Below are 20,960 nucleotides of genomic sequence, written 5' to 3'. Positions count from 1 at the left end.
TGCAAGTCAGTGATATATGTATATGTGTGTGTATATATATATATATATATATATATATATATATATATATATATATATATATATATATATATATATATATATACACATATATATATATATATATATATATATACACACACAGTGGGGCAAAAAAGTATTTAGTCAGCCACCGATTGTGAAAGTTCCCCCACCTACAATGATGACAGAGGTCAGTAATTTGCACCAGAGGTACACTTCAACTGTGAGAGACAGAATGTGAAAAAAAAATCCATGAATCCACATGGTAGGATTTGTAAAGAATTTATTCGTAAATCAGGGTGGAAAATAAGTATTTGGTCACCTCAAACAAGGAAAATCTCTGGCTCTCACAGACCTGTAACGTCTTCTGTAAGAAGCTTTTCTGTCCCCCACTCGTTACCTGTATGAATGGCACCTGTTTGAACTCATCATCTGTATAAAAGACACCTGTCCACAGCCTCAAACAGTCAGACTCCAAACTCCGCCATGGCCAAGACCAAAGAGCTTTCGAAGGACACCAGGAAAAGTATTGTAGACCTGCACCAGACTGGGAAGAGTGAATCTACAATAGGCAAGCAGCTTGGTGTGAAAAAATCAACTGTGGGAGCAATCATCAGAAAATGGAAGACATACAAGACCACTGATAATCTCCCACGATCTGGGGCTCCACGCAAGATCTCATCCCGTTGGGTCAAAATGATCATGAGAACGGTGAGCAAAGATCCCAGAACCACACGGGGGGACCTGGTGAATGACCTGCAGAGAGCTGGGACCAAAGTAACAAAGGTCACCATCAGTAACACACTACAACGGCAGGGAATCAAATCCCGCAGTGCCAGACGTGTTCCGCTGCTGAAGCCAGTGCATGTCCAGGCCCGTCTGAAGTTTGCCAGAGAGCACATGGATGATACAGCAGAGGATTGGGAGAATGTCATGTGGTCAGATGAAACCAAAGTAGAACTTTTTGGTATAAACTCAACTCGTCGTGTTTGGAGGAAGAAGAATACTGAGTTGCATCCCAAGAACACCATACCTACTGTGAAGCATGGGGGTGGAAACATCATGCTATGGGGCTGTTTTTCTGCCAAGGGGACAGGACGACTGATCCGTGTTAAGGACAGAATGAATGGGGCCATGTATCGTGAGATTTTGAGCCAAAACCTCCTTCCATCAGTGAGAACTTTGAAGATGAAACGAGGCTGGGTCTTCCAACATGACAATGATCCAAAACACACCGCCCGGGCAACAAAGGAGTGGCTCCGTAAGAAGCATTTGAAAGTCCTGGAGTGGCCTAGCCAGTCTCCAGACCTCAACCCCATAGAAAATCTGTGGCGGGAGTTGAAAGTCTGTGTTGCTCGGCGACAGCCCCAAAACATCACTGCTCTCGAGAAGATCTGCATGGAGGAATGGGCCAAAATACCAGCTACTGTGTGTGCAAACCTGGTAAAGACCTATAGTAAACGTTTGACCTCTGTTATTGCCAACAAAGGTTATGTTACAAAGTATTGAGTTGTATTTTTGTTATTGACCAAATACTTATTTTCCACCCTGATTTACGAATAAATTCTTTACAAATTCTACCATGTGGATTCATGGATTTTTTTTTTTCACATTCTGTCTCTCACAGTTGAAGTGTACCTCTGGTGCAAATTACTGACCTCTGTCATCATTTTAAGTGGGGGAACTTGCACAATCGGTGGCTGACTAAATACTTTTTTGCCCCACTGTGTGTATATATATATATATATATCATAATAATCTGACAATACTATAATATTGGCCATATTATATTTACATTACCACAGTGAGATGACTTTAGTCTCATGAACAACATTAACTAATTGTTATTTACTAACTAATCTTAAATGACTGTTCAGCACAGAAATGAAGCCCAACAATCATGTTTTACAGTCCCGTGGTCTCAGCCTCAGATACTCAAAGTGATGTCATGACAAAAATGAATGACCAACAAAACTTTTTTTCTCCTTCATTTCTGTCAAACAATGCTGTATGCAACGTGTCTCGCGGTTAGTATCATGGTTGCTAGGCAATCTGAACAGTCCCATTTCACAAGCCTCTCACTTCCACACTAGTGCGCATACTTCAAGCGTGCAGACCCTGAATTGGGACACAGCCTTAGAAATAACATAAATAACAGGAAATTTACTGAAGACATGAAAACACGGATTACATCTACATTTTAGTTACATACCATTTGTTATTGTCTTAATGTGTCAGGTCTGAGCTGCTGTGTGGACCAGTTAGAGAGCAGCAGCTGGATCCCAGTGGTTGGACTGGTGGACGACTTCAGTGAGGAGTCGATGACATTTGGCTCTGGTAGAAACTCTGCACACACAAACACACAGGAGGAGAATATAAGCACAAAGCAGAGCCTCTCTGTTCTCTTTGTATACAGCAAAGCATCAGGACATGTCAGTGAACGCATCACAGTTACAATAATGTAACTTATTGAACTTTGACACATTTTGTGCAGGTGTGTCAGATCACACAGCATCTGCAGACACACAATCTTGTTTTGATACATTTTAACTGCAGGATGAAAATAAACTGATTAAATAACATCAAATTGCTCCATCTTAACAGGTTACTGGCACCAGAATATTTAGTGGAACTGGTGCTTGTGTCCCAGTCAGTGTGTACATCCTGAGATGCTGCAGCCACAAACCTGTTCACTGTTCCCAGCTCACACTTAAAGACGACTGAATGTTTGCTGTGAGGACTCCTCGATCCTGGGATGACCTGAAAATGGAAGGTACTCATGTTTAGCTGGACAGAGAAAAGTTACAGGAAGTCGTGATGTCGCTCTGATGTTGTTCAGTTTGTCTTGTACAACATTTTTCTGAAGTCTCATATAAAGACGTCGCTTCTCTGTTTTCTTAACAAAGTGGATTTTCTACAACAGTTTCAATGATAAGAAACAAAATGAATGACATTAGTTATGGAGCCTTTGGTAAATATTCAGAGAACAAGATGGAAAAACAATCAGTTACAGGAGCAAACATCATGCTGGCTTGAACACATATTTGTTGTTGAAGCTTCTCAGTATTTGAATCATGAAGATTTGTTAGTGTTTTTTTAATGAGTTCATCTTTTAAACCATTTTAGCCTCGATTGTCCTGTTAAACACTATTTAAACTTCTGTCTCTATAATGCAACAGAGTCAAGTTTAGCCTCTCTGCTAACTTCAGGCTAAAAACACTGATGACCTCCAACGCTGCCCCTCAGCCTCCTGGTAGAGGCTCCTATGGACCCAGCAGGGTGACAACAACACCCCATCAAAGGGACAAAGACACTGAGCAGCATGCAAAGAAGCCCACTCACTATAAACATCATGTAAGAAATAAGAACTACAATGGGATCATTGATGGAGCTGGACTGTTGTCAGAGTGCAGCTTAGAGGAGATTCTGAGTTTAGCAAAACCTCCTCATGGCTTAAAAAGTCTAACAAGTGTTAAGATTTCCTGTGAATATTACTGTGAACACTGACACGCTCTCCTGTTTTCAGTGCAGCTCACTTTGTTATTGTTACTCATATAGAATTAAATAAAGTATTCAAATAAAAAGTGTAAATATAGACTTTAATTAGCCAGTTTGTTATGCTGCACCGAACAAACGCACTACTCTCACATCTGGTGTGACGGGACACGAGCTCCAGCTCAACCTCTGACTTTACTGATGAACGAGTGAAAGTGAATTCCTTTGTTTAGTTTATTATTAGAATATGTTTGTTTGTTAGAAAGTGTTATAGATGCTATGTTATGTCCTACAGAGCAAATATTTCATATTCAGCCTTCATGAAGCGACCAGTTAAGTATTAAATCTTCTATAGCAATAATTCATCTTTGACGTTACATTATTTATATCATTTCAATGTATTCTTCATTTCACACATTTACATTGTTCTAAATATAATGTTTAAATAATTTTCATATTATTGAAATCAGGATTGTTCTGGTAAATTTACCTTTATGTAGATTTTCCTATATTAAAGTATTAAACCGTGTTCTTAATATAGTGTCATATTAATATATTTGGTACCATGTATTTACAGCATTTTAATATGTATGCAGTGTAAGTTACCGTAATTGTCGGGCTATAAGCCGCTACTTTTTGCACAAGCTTTGAACCCTGCGGCCTTTAGTCAGGTGCGGCTTTTCTATGGATTGTCCATGATTTTTGTCATATCGTAAGAGGAATTGTTTTGTTTGTTCCGCTGTTGTACGGCACTACGTTGCCTGGCGGAAGGGCATGTGATCAGACACACAGTATCTGGGTTCAAGAGTGGTATGTTGGTCACATGTCCGTCCGCCAGGCAACATAGTGCCGTACAAGTAGCACGAAAAACAAACTTCAAAGTAGCGCTACGCGTTCAGCAGGAGGCATGGATGATGTGCGGCAATAAACTTGCGAAAAGCAAGTTATGCTCAACTCCACCGGTGGAATCTGTCAGCGTGGAAAAGTGTGAAAACATCAATGATCACCAACGGATTTCGAAGGGCTGAATGCTGCATGATGGAGAGGAGGACACCGCCACGGCCCTTCAGAGGGTGTTCGACTCTGACACTGACAACGAGGATTTCTTTGGTTTTGAAAGTGACAACGAAGGAGAGAAGCTGAGAGTGGATGACGAAGCCATCATGAGCCTGTTTGTATCCGATACTGGAGAAGAGGACTTTGGTGGTTTTAGTGGGCAGGAAGATGGTGGTGAATGACTGACTTTTCTTCTTGTTAAAGCCGTGTCACTGCACCTGAGCCTAAAAGGTAGTCCGAATCTATTTTTCTGATGTGCTGTAGGTTATTGTTATGTACTACATTTGTTACTCGTTTATGAAGTACATGTTTTGTACTTGTAATTACTGCTACTTGTACATATACCTAAAAAGTTGTGCAAATATGTACCCATAACTTGTTTTTCAAAATATTAATAAAAGGGGTGTGTCTCCAAACAGCCATCTCTTTCCTGACAATTCGCTTTGTGCATATTCTCTTACATATGATAAGTCAACATTGAAACACCTGCGGCTTTTAGTCAGGTGCAGCTAATGTATGTACAAAACAGGATTTTCCCCTGATTTTAGCTTGTGCGGCTAATATTCAGGTGCGCTTTGTAGTCCGGGAAATACGGTACATGAATCTATTTGCCATGTCCAACAGGATTAGGTGAGGACAGTTCAGGTAAGAATGCTGTGCTGACATTATAACAGAAGGGTCACAATCATGGCAATATTTCTTCATCGTCTTGATGTCACTGTAGTGGCTACATTAATTTGTTACAGTTCTCTCTTTCTCTTATATTTAATATAACCACACTACGGATGGTCAAGCAACTGTTTTTATGCTTTGTCATTAGCAACAGCGATGGTAAAACCATGGCGTGGCTCAGCCGTCCACTTGTTTGTTTTCCACGTAAACCTTTCACAATAAAGCTCAAGATCCTGTTGAGACTTTCCAAAAAAAGAGCCGTCAGGTGTTAAAAAATAAACCTTAGACTCAAACGTTAGAACAGGCTTTTCCCCGCAGCACGGTGTGTAATAAATACTCAAAGAAAACGGCGGCTGTTACAACTAATATCTAATAATGTATAGCTTCATGCATCAGTTAAAACTCACAACTCCAGGTACACGACGCCCAGCTGGAAAGACCTCAAAGACCTCACACACGTCGAGCTGCCCGAGATTCACAGAATTTACAGAAAATGTTACATTTTTGTGATTTATATCGTTGTCGGGACGATAGATGTCTTATATCGGGATATGAGATTTTGGTCATGTCGCACAGCCCTACCAGTGCAGGTGCAGGGAGGGAAACCCCGGGTTAACTGAGTGAGTTGATAATGAGCTTCATATGACAGAATATCCTGATTACCAATGTTAGCATAAACCAATCTGAATAACAGAGATACACCCTGGGTATAATAAACCTGCTCTGTAGTGCAGGACCCAGGAGATCAGATTCTACTTACAGAGCAGACACAGCACAGATGTTTCCTTCATCGTCCTTCTCACTCATTTCAGCTTTTTCTCATTTCTGTCTCTGACACCAAGTAAAGTCGCCCTCTTCCTCTGAGTCTGTGGTTTTCTGTTGGTATAAAAGAGAGTAGTGGTAAGAGAAACTATATTAAAAAACATAGAACTTAACACACTGCAGTGTGTTAAACAGTTTGAATTAAAACCAAGACCCTTAAAGACCGAAAAGGTTCATATTTTCATACATGCAAATAATGCATCTTGCAAAAAACAGCATGGCAATACGTATGAGCCGGTTTCTGATGAGGATGATAGAGAGCATCAACCAGAGGACACAGACACATCTGATGAGTCTGATGAGGAGGTCACAAGTGCTAAAGCTGCTCCTGCTAAATATACAAATGGCTCACATGGCTCGGCATCAAACTGCACACTGGGCTCACCGGGTTTGCTGTGACAAGTATAAGTGTCTGTTTATGCCACTGACAAGAACGACATCATTGCTGTGACAAATCATGAAAGAAAAAAAGTCGATGGCAACATTTGGAATGAGACTGATGAGGAATAAATGGATTCCCATGTTTTTGTCTCTGTAGTTTACAGATTCAGCTATTATAGCAGTGATACCTTGATTGGATCAAACCATTCTGGAGGTTACAGTCAGACAACAAGCAAAACAAGCGCACCCACAACTTACACACACCAACCACACCCACCGCTCGTGTAACTCAGCTGAAAACCTGACAATAAATAAAGGTTTTAACAGTCCTCCAATTATCTGTTGCTTACTTCACTGCACAATAAGCCTGCACAATACAGTGAAGCTATAACATGAGAAAAATGTCCGTTAAAATATTTATTCCGTGGAGGTAGCTCGCCGTTATAAGGTCCTTGTCTGATCTTCAGAGGTGACAGCGTGGTCCCTTACCATGGAAAATGCTCCTTCTGGTTACACAAGCACAGCAATCCAGGCAAATATGAGACAGAAATCAGGGCAGCTTGTGATGCAAAAACCAGCTATTCATCGACTCTGCAGATTTACACAGGCGAGCCTGTGATTGGCACCCTATGGGAAATTTAGTGTTTCCAATGAACCTGTCCCCACTAAGTGCATGTCTTCAGTGCTAGGATTCTGACTTTGGAAAGGGCAGAGTAATACAGAAGTTTGTTTTTAACGCTATCATTTCTTTTTATTAAAAGCAGACATATGCACGCATGTATGAATGAGGAACACAGCACCCAATCTATCATTGTGAACTCTCCTACTAAACAGCAAAACCCAAAGTGACATTAAGCACATTCTATCTTTATTTTGCTTTATTTGTTGTTGTTGTTTTCCATTATCATTTATTTTAATAATTACCATCATATGGGCCAGCAGTCTCTCATTTGAGTGAGAGAAAAACACTGCTAGGTGAACTACAATCACATCAGCAGGGAGAGAGTGACACTGCCAGGAGAAACCCTCTCAACAGTGACACCTGCTGGCCAACTTGACTATCACACACCTAGATGACGCTGTTCTGTGAAACTGTAATGCAGACCAGCCGTGCAAATTCCAAACAAAGTCAATTATTATACCAGACTGTCAGTAGGTTTTGCTAGGTTTATGGCCAACTGTTGAAATTAGTGATAAGAACAAGATTAATAGAACGAATCCAGTGGGGCTGTTTGTTGTTGCTGTTGGTCCAGCTCCTGACTAGGGGGCGGTAATGATGGCTGGTTTGCCAACCGAAGAAGAAGGAGGAGGAGGCGGAAGAAGGAAGTACCTGTAAACATCGAGCACCCTTTTCTCGCTTTTCACGCTTGGAACGCTCGTCAGCTTCTCCAAATCACCAGCACGACATGGGGGGTTCGGAATGGTTGTACTTTCTCCTCGGTATCCTCCGTGTCTGCTGTGCCTGGTCTGCAGGTGAGATTTCAGGCTTGTAGCAAACTATTGCTAATGTGTTGTTAACGCGTGTATTACAGTTTTCTTCGACTGATTTGCATTGTCCGGGCCACGGTGGGAGCACAAGCCAGAGTACGGCACACTGCTGTTGTTTGTTTATAATCGCTAGCAGCCGATACTGGCTAACACCTGGTTAGCTACCAGCTAATCTGGTTAGCCGTGTGAAAAGAAGCGTGATTATTCATTCACAAGTTTCTACATTAAACGTAGCCCAACAATACGCCACACGGTCCCGCTAACCCGGAGTTAGCCGTGCGCAAACCGGTACCAATACATCAGCTGTGCCCAGAAACAGCTAACCTAGTCGTAGCCGAGCTACATTAAACAATGAATCAGAAATTCAAGTCGCTCTTGATGTTGGTTCTTTATTTTATAAAGCAGGGGTCACTAACAGGCGGACTGCGATCCGGGTCCGGAAACATAAGGACCCGAACCTACAGCAGTAACAGCGGCTCAGTTTTTCTGTTTTTGCGGTAGTAGCAGTGGCTTGAGAAACGCACAGACCAATTGGATGCGAGTTAAGCCATCCCACGTGATACCAGTAAGCGAATCAACCGTGCATTACAGGCAGTAAACACTGGGAAGCAAGTGACACATGAAAAATCAGAAAGAAAACAGATCGTGCCACATGTAGAAAGAAAGAGGGATAGACGAGTGCACCAGAGAAAGCTGAGAAAAACAGAACTGTTAACTGGAGAAAGAGAGAGAAAAATAAGGAGCAAATTGTGCTGTGCAAAAAAGAAAACCGGAGAGTGATAATAGAGCACTTAAGGTTCAGTAAATCCTGGGCTCCTTCAGATTTAATTGGTTGATCACACACCAAATGTGGTCCTGAAAGAGCAGTTTGACCTGGAGTACTCAAAGCACTCTTTACAACATGCCTCTTCACCCATTCACACCCACTCATACAAGCACTTGTAAACACAAGTGCAAACTAATCTACTAATCCACACACATTCACACTCCGATGAGGGCAATTTGGGGTTAGTATCTTGCCCAAGGATACTTGACATGCAGAGTGGGGAAGCCAAGGATCGAACCACCAACCTTCCGATCAGTAGCTGCTCTACCACCTGAGCCACAGCCACCCCAAATTTAGTATAATATTAAATTATAATTTAGTATAATATTATTATTTTGTGTCACTGTTTCACTAAAGTGTCACTACACAAAATGTTGCGATTCGGTTGTTACATTAATTTACTTTCCCCCCCTCACTAATAGTCTTTACATAAGGTGAAATGAAATTTTGTCATCGGGTCCCAACAAGAATAACACTATTATAACATGACATGAAATATTTAGTTAATATTTAGTGTATTTAACAGTAGTGAGTGAGTGTAACAAATATGAGTGAGGAGCGCTTTTACCCAGATACTAACATGTTTAGTGAAGCTGCGGACAATGAAACTTTTGGAAATTTTAGGGTTTATGATTCTTTTGTAGATTTTTTTTCTAATACTCAAAGTCCATCCATATTAAGGATTACTTGCATTGAAAAGTAAAAATTGTAACCTTGATTGAGCATTTCAGTCTGTGAACCACAAAACCTTACTTTCAAAATAGTGGTGATTTTAATTGTAGTACAGTGGTCCTTCGTTTATCGCAGGGGTTACGTTCCAAAAATAACCTGCGATAGGTGAAATAAAGTAGCAAACTTTACATTTTACAGTTAGAATAGATGTTTTAAGGCTATAAAACCTACACCGCCTTACAATCGGCGTTTTTTTTGCTGGTTTGTCGGTAGCGGCTCCTGAAACGCAAGACTGCCACACATCTGTTCGACCAACGCCAGTAGATCTGGAATCCCGGTGTTCTGACAAACCATCCTCCGTTGCCAAAACGTCCTACCGTAAGTAGTTTATGCACATTTCTGCTGTCACAGAGTAATTCCACCACAAATTTAACTACGGTTTGCCACTTATGTTTGCCCATCACAGTATGCTTGTAGCTCATATTCATAAAGCCAGGACGGTTTGGCACTTCATTTTACCGGTCAAAGTATGTTTCTAGATCTTATTAACAAAGGTAGGAAGATCTGCCACTTAATTTTAGCTGTTAAAGTATGCTTGTAGGTCACATTCACAAAGGTAGGACGGTTCGCCACTTAAATGCGTGTTGTGCTCATACGCAGAAACAACGGGTAGGATGGTTTGTCAGGTAGGATGGAGTCCCAGAACACCGGGCTCATGGTGTCCGTGGTAGATCTACACACACAGAAACAACCTTACCAGAGTCATGTTTCCCGTCTTCACCACTTTTCTCTTTCAATGTTCACGCTGCATGTCTTGATGGAATTGTCCGATCAGGAGATCCAATCCTTTCACGTTATTGTGATGGATGTGGTGTTTGTGGAGAAAACACCGGGAGCTGGAGGTTTAGCCTGGCCGCGCAGCAGATCGACATGTCCGCTTCTGCCTCAGCTCTCTTCGCCGTGTAAGTTGCTGCTGGTCCGGCTGACGATCCACGGCGAGCTCGGTGGTTTAAAGATTTCCTCCAGAGTGTTGTAGACCCTCTAAAAGAAATCGTTGTGATGGATTTAACACCGTTAATATGATGTCGGTTAGGTCTGGTCAGCTACCCGCAGTGCAGACAGCACGTCCACCCGCAGAGACTCGCAGGCTACACTCCACTGTACAGTCGCCATGTTTGCAGATTTCCTGTAGTCGTATCCAGGCCTCAAACACAAGCTCCTTATTCCTCTCTGTCTCCGCTCCATGTTCACTCCAAACAGCTTGTAGCTGCTTTGACAAACACACACAGCTCCTTTGTGACCGATTAAAGACGAAAACAAACATTTTATCGTCGAATAATCCGGAGACGGAGGAAACTTCCCACCGCGCTCATCGACGTCCAGAAACAACCGCGACGAAACAAAAAGGTCCAAATCCAGAATTAAGCCGAGTTTATCTCCAGGTACTCCTTCAACGTCGTCCGGCCACCACAGATGGACTTTCTGAGTTATATTACCGTCTTTATACCGATAATGTGCTGAAGATCGCGTCAAACGACGAGAGCGGAGGAGAACTTGTCGTCAGAGGGTTCCGGATGCGCGTTGTCACGTCACGTGATTCGTAAATTTAAGTTAAGACACAAACTGTCATTTTTGTGGGGTAGTTATTCATGTGTAAATGTATTTATTTATAAAATTTCAAACTATATCCAGTTGTGCATGCGATATCAGAGCTGTTGAATTATATGCATTTATCTAATTTTAACTTCAGCTCCTCTGCAGAATCTCAGATAAAACTTTAATTCTCCAATTCTGTAATATCGTGTCGAACGACATTGAAATAACAGAATATACAAACAGACTATGTAAAGATGTGTCCCACTAACAGGAGGACTCTGCACTAACTGTAAACAAATGATTAATAAGACTGACGAATAGAGAACAGCTGAGTGGGATGGATGGAAGCAAAATTTCAGCTGACATCAATTCATTGACACATTATTGGACATAAGAACATATTTATTACAGAGGATCTATTTGAATTTCAAGCAGAAAAAAACTGTAAATAAATCTAACATGAAGCTGTATTGTTTGCACTCTGTCTTTCACACTGTGATGTGAAGGCAGACTTCTAGTAGTTTTAACGTCTCTCATTTGTTTTGTTTCCTCTTTCAGACCAGAAAAACATCACAGCTCGGTGTGGACAAAACGTCACTCTGACGTGTCGAGCTCCAAACACCAACAATGATCTTGCAGAGTGGAGCCGAGCTGACCTCGGAGATGAATATGTCTTTTTGTACCGGGATGGGCATTTTATTCCAGATCACCAGCATCACTTGTTTAAGAACCGTGTGGACCTGCAGGAGACACTGATGAAGGATGGAGACGTGTCTGTGATTCTGAAGGATGTCACGACTGCTGATAGTGGAACATACATGTGTTGCATCATTGTGGCAGGAGCAACCTCATGTGAACCCATCTGCAACATAACACTGAGTGTTGTTGTTCCTCCAGGTGAGTGAGTAGAGTTGAGTGTGTGTGTGATCAGAGGTGAAGCTGCTTCCTGGTTGTTGATGTTTGTTTCTAAAGATGTTGTTGATGAGACTTTGTAGAAAGCAGCTGGTCTGAGTGATGTGATCAGAGTGCAGTAGATAATGTCTGACAGCAGTTTGAAGAGGAAATGGATTCTGTTCTGTTCTTCACTCATCACCTACCTGACAGCTGACACCTCACACCTGTTTCTCACCTGCAGGTCAGACAGGAGGAGACACAGAGGCTGGAGGGAAGGAGGCTGGATCTGTTGGACTGAAAGTTGGTCTCTCAGTTGCTGCTGTTGTTGTTGTTGTTGTTGCTTTTGTTGGTGTTGTGATCTACAGAAAATGTAAACAACAGAAGCAGGGTTCTTTCCAACCTCCAGCTGAACAGCAGCATGTTTGTAATGTTTCTGTTTTTTTCCAGATGATCTGAGTCTACGTCCACACGTACACGGGTATTTTTGAAAACTCAAATTTTTCTTCTTTTCTTTTTTCTTTTTTTAAATCCCGTCCACACATGCGTTTTTAAAAAATGTCTCCGTTCACATGCGAACGCCAAAAACAAAGTCAAACGCTGTCAAGAACATGCCACATCCTAGCCATGTATAAATGTTGGCCAATCAGAAGTCTAGAAGCCTGGGAGCGAAAGAGTAAGCTGTAAGGTTTTATGCAAACTTTAAGAATTTTAAGTTTTTGTGTTTTTCTGGTAATTTTGATACATATATTTATATTACAAAAGCGTCTGACATTTATTATATATAGCTTTAAGCACTGCATGCATTTAACTGTATTGGAGCACACTGTATTTAATATATTTATTTTGACTGCAGACTTCATTGGTGATGATGAGTAGGATTTTTTTATTATATTGTAAAAATGAAATGTAATTGACTTCGATTCATACAGTTGTTATGCTCCTGTTTCAGGGGGTTTGTGCTTCTAATGTTTCTACTGTAAAGATAAAGTGCCTTTTGATATGACTGTTGTTGTTTCCTGAATAAAACTGAAGCTGGAATCAAAGTGATCCATGTTTTGCTTGTTTGTTTTTTGTTTTTCTTGCAGTTTTCAGACAATTTTACTACAAATATTATTTTACCAATAAATATTAAGAATACATAATGACTCTCATAAACTGTGACAGAGTTTATAAACACAACAGCTGCTATAAATGTTGTAAAACATGTTTGTTTTAATTTGTTAACCTGGTTGTTTATGACTGCAGAGAGAAAAAACAAAGGATTTAACTGATTTTTGTATTTGTGAAATGTCAGAAAAAAGAGAGAGAGAATTGTTTTGTACTTTTTATTACTTTCATCATCATGCATACATTTCCTTAGTATTTGGTGGATTTGCCCTGAAATTGTTTCACTTGGGCCAGACATTTATGGTATCCTTCCACAAGCTTCCATCTATAATAGTTTGCTGGAGTCTTGACTCACTTGACAGAACTGGTGTATAAATAGATAAATAAAAACTTTGGGGTCATTAAGACTGACAAAGTGGAGTTGTGGTGTAATGTCGGCATTACACCACAAGAGATGTTTAAAGGGGTGGGTGCTCAGAGTTAAAAAGGGGCGCATTGAACCAGGCTGAATAACAGCAACACACATTCATCAAGAATCTAATATGGGATCACATCATACTATATTGCTGTTGTGAGGTGGCGACAAGGCAAAGCAAACGTAGCCGATGTTTTACCTGATGGGTACAATGTTGCTGTTGAGGGGTTTCTGCTGCTCCTGCTGCTGATAGTGCTGGAGGGCAGGGCTGTGCTGATCTGAGACTGTAGACATTAAACAGTCCATAGGAGAGATGGTAGCTGATTAAACAAGTGTCATGAGATAATAACACAATGCAAAGATTGGTGAAAGCGCTTGGAACAAGGGCTGGGCGATATATCAAGTTTTTTAAAAATATCGATATATTTTCATACGAGATATAAGATGTGACAATATCGTTTATATCAATATAGTATATGTTACATTATAAAATCCTTTCATTTTCTCAAAAATCAACAGTGCACCTTTTGTATGAATTCTGGTTGTGCTTACTGACCGCAAACCGATTTTATGTGGTACACGGCGCTCAGCAATCTCTCAAAAAATGTTTTAGTACGACTTTGTTAAGCTACGGGGCTGCACCGCTTGATGGATTGTCGGAGCATTACAGCTACTGTAGTCTGGTGCCTCGCGGAGTGATACGTACTGTACTTCAACCTAATATTACCGTATTGTGTGTGTAAGGGCCATAAATGGCACCTGTTAAGAGACATGGTTACAAAGAGGATTTCAAACTCAAGGCTGTCAGTCAAGCAGTAGAACTCGGAAATAGAGCAGCTGTGAAATCTGTCTGTTTGTTATTATGCTCATTGGCTTTTAATTTACATTTTGACTGCACAATTGTGAGCTTTTTGTTATGCACAAAAACGTTTTTATGGAGCATTATTATTTAATAAATGCTGTTAATTTATTTTTGAGTAAATTCTTCATGTACATCTATGCTGTATGTAAATAAAAGTTCCTGTGTGACTAAGAACTCTCTTTTTGTTCTTAACTTATGGCTTTAAAAAAATATCGAGATATATATCTTATATCGCCATCCAGCTAAAAAATATCGAGATATGAATTTTGGGTCATATCGCCCAGCCCTACTTGGAACCATAACGCAACAAAAAACTGTGAGAAATAAACTAGGCCCTGCCTGTGCCTCTTTGCCTCTTTTCCTCCTTCCATCTCCTCATCTCATATATCACTCCCAATTTGCTGTCCATCTGAGAACAAGACACAAACTGCTACACACTACAGTGTATGCTGTACACCTACTTACTGGTTTTGTTGCATTAGTCTGTTTCTCTGAGGTAATTTGTGTTTCTGCTACAGCTCCAGACCACCCAGGCAGAAAAAAATGTGCGTGCTCTTTGCGAGCTCATTCCACTCATAACGAGTGCGTTCTGCCATCAAGGGCGGTCATTGGTTAATGACGATCATGTGACTGATGCAAGCCAGATCGTTGTATTTAGCAAAAACTATGATTAATTGATAATATAATTTTTGAGAGGCACAGACAGGACTCCACAAGCACAAACACATTAAAAAAAAAAAGTTGCCTCAACAAAAGGGCACTTTGGGCTCCTATCAGGAAAAGGGGGAGGGCCCATCCCCCCTTTCTCTCTCTCCCTCCTGCTGTAACTACCACCCCTCCCCCCTTTCTCTCTCTGACTCCTGCTGTAACTACCACCCCTCCCCCCTTTCTCTCTCTCCCTCCTGCTGTAACTACCACCCCTCCCCCCTTTCTCAATCTCCCTCCTGCTCTGTTCCCGCGCTACTGCGAGTGTAACTACCACCCCTCCCCCCTTTCTCTCTCTGACTCCTGCTGTAACTACCGCCCCTCCCCCCTTTCTCTCTCTCCCTCCTGCTCTGTTCCCGCGCTACTGTGAGTGTAACTACCGCCCCTCCCCCCTTTCTCTCTCTCCCTCCTGCTGTAACTACCACCCCTCCCCCCTTTCTCTCTCTGACTCCTGCTGTAACTACCACCCCTCCCCCCTTTCTCAATCTCCCTCCTGCTCTGTTCCCGCGCTACTGCGAGTGTAACTACCACCCCTCCCCCCTTTCTCTCTCTGACTCCTGCTGTAACTACCGCCCCTCCCCCCTTTCTCTCTCTCCCTCCTGCTCTGTTCCCGCGCTACTGTGAGTGTAACTACCGCCCCTCCCCCCTTTCTCTCTCTCCCTCCTGCTGTAACTACCACCCCTCCCCCCTTTCTCTCTCTCCCTCCTGCTGTAACTACCACCCCTCCCCCCTTTCTCTCTCTCCCTCCTGCTGTAACTACCACCCACCCCCCTTTCTCTCTCTCCCTCCTGCTGTAACTACCACCCATCCCCCCTTTCTCTCTCTCCCTCCTGCTGTAACTACCACCCCTCCCCCCTTTCTCTCTCTCACTCCTGCTGTAACTACCACCCCTCCCCCCTTTCCCTCTCTGACTCCTGCTGTAACTACCACCCCTCCCCCCTTTCTCTCTCTCCCTCCTGCTGTAACTACCACCCATCCCCCTTTCTCTCTCTCCCTCCTGCTGTAACTACCACCCCTCCCCCCTTTCTCTCTCTGACTCCTGCTGTAACTACCACCCCTCCCCCCTTTCTCTCTCTCCCTCCTGCTGTAACTACCACCCATCCCCCTTTCTCTCTCTCCCTCCTGCTGTAACTACCACCCCTCCCCCCTTTCTCTCTCTGACTCCTGCTGTAACTACCACCCATCCCCCCTTTCTCTCTCTCCCTCCTGCTGTAACTACCACCCATCCCTCCCCCCTTCTCTCTCTCTCCCTCCTGCTGTAACTACCACCCCTCCCCCCTTTCTCTCTCTGACTCCTGCTGTAACTACCACCCATCCCCCCTTTCTCTCTCTCCCTCCTGCTCTGTTCCCGCGCTACTGTGAGTGTAACTACCACCCCTCCCCCCTTTCCCTCTCTGACTCCTGCTGTAACTACCACCCATCCCCCCTTTCTCTCTCTCCCTCCTGCTGTAACTACCACCCACCCCCCCTTTCTCTCTCTCCCTCCTGCTGTAACTACCACCCCTCCCCCCTTTCTCTCTCTGACTCCTGCTGTAACTACCACCCATCCCCCCTTTCTCTCTCTCCCTCCTGCTGTAACTACCACCCCTCCCCCCTTTCTCTCTCTCCCTCCTGCTCTGTTCCTGCCCTACTGCAAGTGTAACTACTGCCCCTCCCCCTTTCTCTCTCTCACTCCTGCTGTAACTACCACCCCTCCCCCCTTTCTCTCTCTGACTCCTGCTGTAACTACCACCCCTCCCCCCTTTCTCTCTCTCCCTCCTGCTGTAACTACCACCCATCCCCCCTTTCTCTCTCTGACTCCTGCTGTAACTACCACCCATCCCCCCTTTCTCTCTCTCCCTCCTGCTGTAACTACCACCCCTCCCCCCTTTCTCTCTCTGACTCCTGCTGTAACTACCACCCATCCCCCCTTTCTCTCTCTCCCTCCTGCTGTAACTACCACCCATCCCCCCTTTCTCTCTCTCCCTCCTGCTGTAACTACCACCCATCCCCCCTTTCTCTCTCTGACTCCTGCTGTAACTACCACCCATCCCCCCTTTCTCTCTCTCCCTCCTGCTCTGTTCCCGCGCTACTGTGAGTGTAACTACCACCCATCCCCCCTTTCTCTCTCTCCCTCCTGCTGTAACTACCACCCATCCCCCCTTTCTCTCTCTCCCTCCTGCTGTAACTACCACCCATCCCCCCTTTCTCTCTCTCCCTCCTGCTGTAACTACCACCCATCCCCCCTTTCTCTCTCTGACTCCTGCTGTAACTACCACCCCTCCCCCCTTTCTCTCTCTCCCTCCTGCTCTGTTCCCGCGCTACTGTGAGTGTAACTACCACCTCTCCCCCCTTTCTCTCTCTCCCTCCTGCTGTAACTACCGCCCCTCCCCCCTTTCTCTCTCTGACTCCTGCTGTAACTACCACCCCTCCCCCCTTTCTCTCTCTCCCTCCTGCTCTGTTCCCGCGCTACTGCGAGTGTAACTACCACCCCTCCCCCCTTTCTCTCTCTGACTCCTGCTGTAACTACCGCCCCTCCCCCTTTCTCTCTCTCCCTCCTACTGTAACTACCACCCATCCCCCCTTTCTCTCTCTCCCTCCTGCTGTAACTACCACCCACCCCCCCTTTCTCTCTCTCCCTCCTGCTCTGTTCCCGCGCTACTGCGAGTGTAACTACCACCCCTCCCCCCTTTCTCTCTCTGACTCCTGCTGTAACTACCGCCCCTCCCCCCTTTCTCTCTCTCCCTCCTGCTCTGTTCCCGCGCTACTGCAAGTGTAACTACCGCCCCTCCCCCCTTTCTCTCTCTCCCTCCTGCTGTAACTACCACCCCTCCCCCTTTCTCTCTCTGACTCCTGCTGTAACTACCACCCCTCCCCCCTTTCTCTCTCTCCCTCCTGCTGTAACTACCACCCATCCCCCCTTTCTCTCTCTCCCTCCTGCTGTAACTACCACCCACCCCCCCTTTCTCTCTCTCCCTCCTGCTGTAACTACCACCCCTCCCCCCTTTCTCTCTCTGACTCCTGCTGTAACTACCACCCACCCCCCCTTTCTCTCTCTCCCTCCTGCTGTAACTACCACCCACCCCCCCTTTCTCTCTCTCCCTCCTGCTGTAACTACCACCCCTCCCCCCTTTCTCTCTCTCCCTCCTGCTCTGTTCCTGCCCTACTGCAAGTGTAACTACTGCCCCTCCCCCCTTTCTCTCTCTCACTCCTGCTGTAACTACCACCCCTCCCCCCTTTCTCTCTCTGACTCCTGCTGTAACTACCACCCCTCCCCCCTTTCTCTCTCTCCCTCCTGCTGTAACTACCACCCCTCCCCCTTTCTCTCTCTGACTCCTGCTGTAACTACCACCCCTCCCCCCTTTCTCTCTCTGACTCCTGCTGTAACTACCACCCATCCCCCCTTTCTCTCTCTCCCTCCTGCTGTAACTACCACCCATCCCCCCTTTCTCTCTCTGACTCCTGCTGTAACTACCACCCATCCCCCCTTTCTCTCTCTCCCTCCTGCTGTAACTACCACCCCTCCCCCCTTTCTCTCTCTCCCTCCTGCTGTAACTACCACCCATCCCCCCTTTCTCTCTCTCCCTCCTGCTGTAACTACCACCCATCCCCCCTTTCTCTCTCTCCCTCCTGCTGTAACTACCACCCATCCCCCTTTCTCTCTCTGACTCCTGCTGTAACTACCACCCATCCCCCCTTTCTCTCTCTCCCTCCTGCTGTAACTACCACCCATCCCCCCTTTCTCTCTCTCCCTCCTGCTGTAACTACCACCCATCCCCCCTTTCTCTCTCTCCCTCCTGCTCTGTTCCCGCGCTACTGTGAGTGTAACTACCACCCCTCCCCCCTTTCTCTCTCTGACTCCTGCTGTAACTACCACCCCTCCCCCCTTTCTCTCTCTCCCTCCTGCTCTGTTCCCGCGCTACTGTGAGTGTAACTACCACCTCTCCCCCCTTTCTCTCTCTCCCTCCTGCTCTGTTCCCGCGCTACTGCGAGTGTAACTACCACCCCTCCCCCCTTTCTCTCTCTCCCTCCTACTGTAACTACCACCCATCCCCCCTTTCTCTCTCTCCCTCCTGCTGTAACTACCACCCACCCCCCCTTTCTCTCTCTCCCTCCTGCTGTAACTACCACCCACCCCCCCTTTCTCTCTCTCCCTCCTGCTCTGTTCCCGCGCTACTGCGAGTGTAACTACCACCCCTCCCCCCTTTCTCTCTCTGACTCCTGCTGTAACTACCGCCCCTCCCCCCTTTCTCTCTCTCCCTCCTGCTCTGTTCCCGCGCTACTGCAAGTGTAACTACCGCCCCTCCCCCCTTTCTCTCTCTCCCTCCTGCTGTAACTACCACCCCTCCCCCTTTCTCTCTCTGACTCCTGCTGTAACTACCACCCCTCCCCCCTTTCTCTCTCTGACTCCTGCTGTAACTACCACCCATCCCCCCTTTCTCTCTCTCCCTCCTGCTGTAACTACCACCCACCCCCCCTTTCTCTCTCTCCCTCCTGCTGTAACTACCACCCCTCCCCCCTTTCTCTCTCTGACTCCTGCTGTAACTACCACCCATCCCCCCTTTCTCTCTCTCCCTCCTGCTGTAACTACCACCCACCCCCCCTTTCTCTCTCTCCCTCCTGCTGTAACTACCACCCCTCCCCCCTTTCTCTCTCTCCCTCCTGCTCTGTTCCTGCCCTACTGCAAGTGTAACTACTGCCCCTCCCCCCTTTCTCTCTCTCACTCCTGCTGTAACTACCACCCCTCCCCCCTTTCTCTCTCTGACTCCTGCTGTAACTACCACCCCTCCCCCCTTTCTCTCTCTCCCTCCTGCTGTAACTACCACCCCTCCCCCTTTCTCTCTCTGACTCCTGCTGTAACTACCACCCCTCCCCCCTTTCTCTCTCTGACTCCTGCTGTAACTACCACCCATCCCCCCTTTCTCTCTCTCCCTCCTGCTGTAACTACCACCCACCCCCCCTTTCTCTCTCTCCCTCCTGCTGTAACTACCACCCCTCCCCCCTTTCTCTCTCTGACTCCTGCTGTAACTACCACCCATCCCCCCTTTCTCTCTCTCCCTCCTGCTGTAACTACCACCCACCCCCCCTTTCTCTCTCTCCCTCCTGCTGTAACTACCACCCCTCCCCCCTTTCTCTCTCTCCCTCCTGCTCTGTTCCTGCCCTACTGCAAGTGTAACTACTGCCCCTCCCCCCTTTCTCTCTCTCACTCCTGCTGTAACTACCACCCCTCCCCCCTTTCTCTCTCTCCCTCCTGCTGTAACTACCACCCATCCCCCCTTTCTCTCTCTGACTCCTGCTGTAACTACCACCCATCCCCCCTTTCTCTCTCTCCCTCCTGCTGTAACTACCACCCCTCCCCCCTTTCTCTCTCTGACTCCTGCTGTATCTACCACCCCTCCCCCCTTTCTCTCTCTCCCTCCTGCTGTAACTACCACCCATCCCCCCTTTCTCTCTCTGACTCCTGCTGTAACTACCACCCATCCCCCCTTTCTCTCTCTCCCTCCTGCTGTAACTACCACCCATCCCTCCCCCCTTCTCTCTCTCTCCCTCCTGCTGTAACTACCACCCCTCCCCCCTTTCTCTCTCTTCTTCCTGCTCTGTTCCTGCCCTACTGCAAGTGTAACTACCACCCCTCCCCCCTTTCTCTCTCTCACTCCTGCTCTGTTCCCTTTGCTAAATGATTTAATGAAATTTGTTTTCATTACATGTGTGCACACATTCAATCTGAATGTAAAGTTGTGTGTAGTGTAGTTTTAGAAAATGTAACAGACCAGCACACAACAAATGAGACAACAAACGAGAAGGATTTAGAAGCTCACAAGTGTTTCTTTCTTAAAGAACAGGCTCTGGTAATACGTACAGCAATGGCACGGTTGTAAGGTTTATCTAGGCACAAACCTATTGCTGGAACAGCCGAAACAATTCTACTGCAACTAGCAAAGCACTGGACACAGGTAGAACCCTTGTGTGAT

The 20,960-nt window shown here is 45.4% G+C and overlaps 1 protein-coding gene and 3 long non-coding RNA genes across 4 annotated transcripts in view; 2 read left to right on the top strand and 2 right to left on the bottom strand.

Annotated features, from left to right (window-relative positions):
• Window positions 1–20,960, bottom strand: part of LOC112431480 (uncharacterized) — a 103,356-nt gene that overhangs the window by 12,589 nt on the left and 69,807 nt on the right. The window contains exon 4 of the long non-coding RNA XR_013096077.1: window positions 2,231–2,364. This is a non-coding gene — a long non-coding RNA (uncharacterized LOC112431480). The remainder of the gene's footprint in view (window positions 1–2,230; window positions 2,365–20,960) is intronic.
• The window catches only part of LOC143415653 (uncharacterized), a 47,102-nt gene that overhangs the window by 5,588 nt on the left and 20,554 nt on the right, over window positions 1–20,960 (top strand). The gene's annotated exons all lie outside the window — the stretch shown is intronic.
• Window positions 2,373–11,012, bottom strand: LOC105941400 (uncharacterized). The gene is made up of 3 exons (XR_013096079.1): window positions 10,188–11,012; window positions 6,002–6,117; window positions 2,373–2,778 (listed from the first exon to the last, which is right to left on the bottom strand). It is a non-coding gene; the product is annotated as an uncharacterized LOC105941400 (long non-coding RNA).
• LOC101482210 (uncharacterized) lies at window positions 11,156–12,967 on the top strand. The gene is made up of 2 exons (XR_013096088.1): window positions 11,156–11,923; window positions 12,162–12,967. It is a non-coding gene; the product is annotated as an uncharacterized LOC101482210 (long non-coding RNA).

This window comes from Maylandia zebra, unplaced genomic scaffold, assembly GCF_041146795.1.
Source record: "Maylandia zebra isolate NMK-2024a unplaced genomic scaffold, Mzebra_GT3a scaffold02, whole genome shotgun sequence".
Taxonomy (NCBI): Eukaryota; Metazoa; Chordata; class Actinopteri; order Cichliformes; family Cichlidae; genus Maylandia; species Maylandia zebra.
This window is presented reverse-complemented; position numbering and strand designations above follow the sequence as displayed.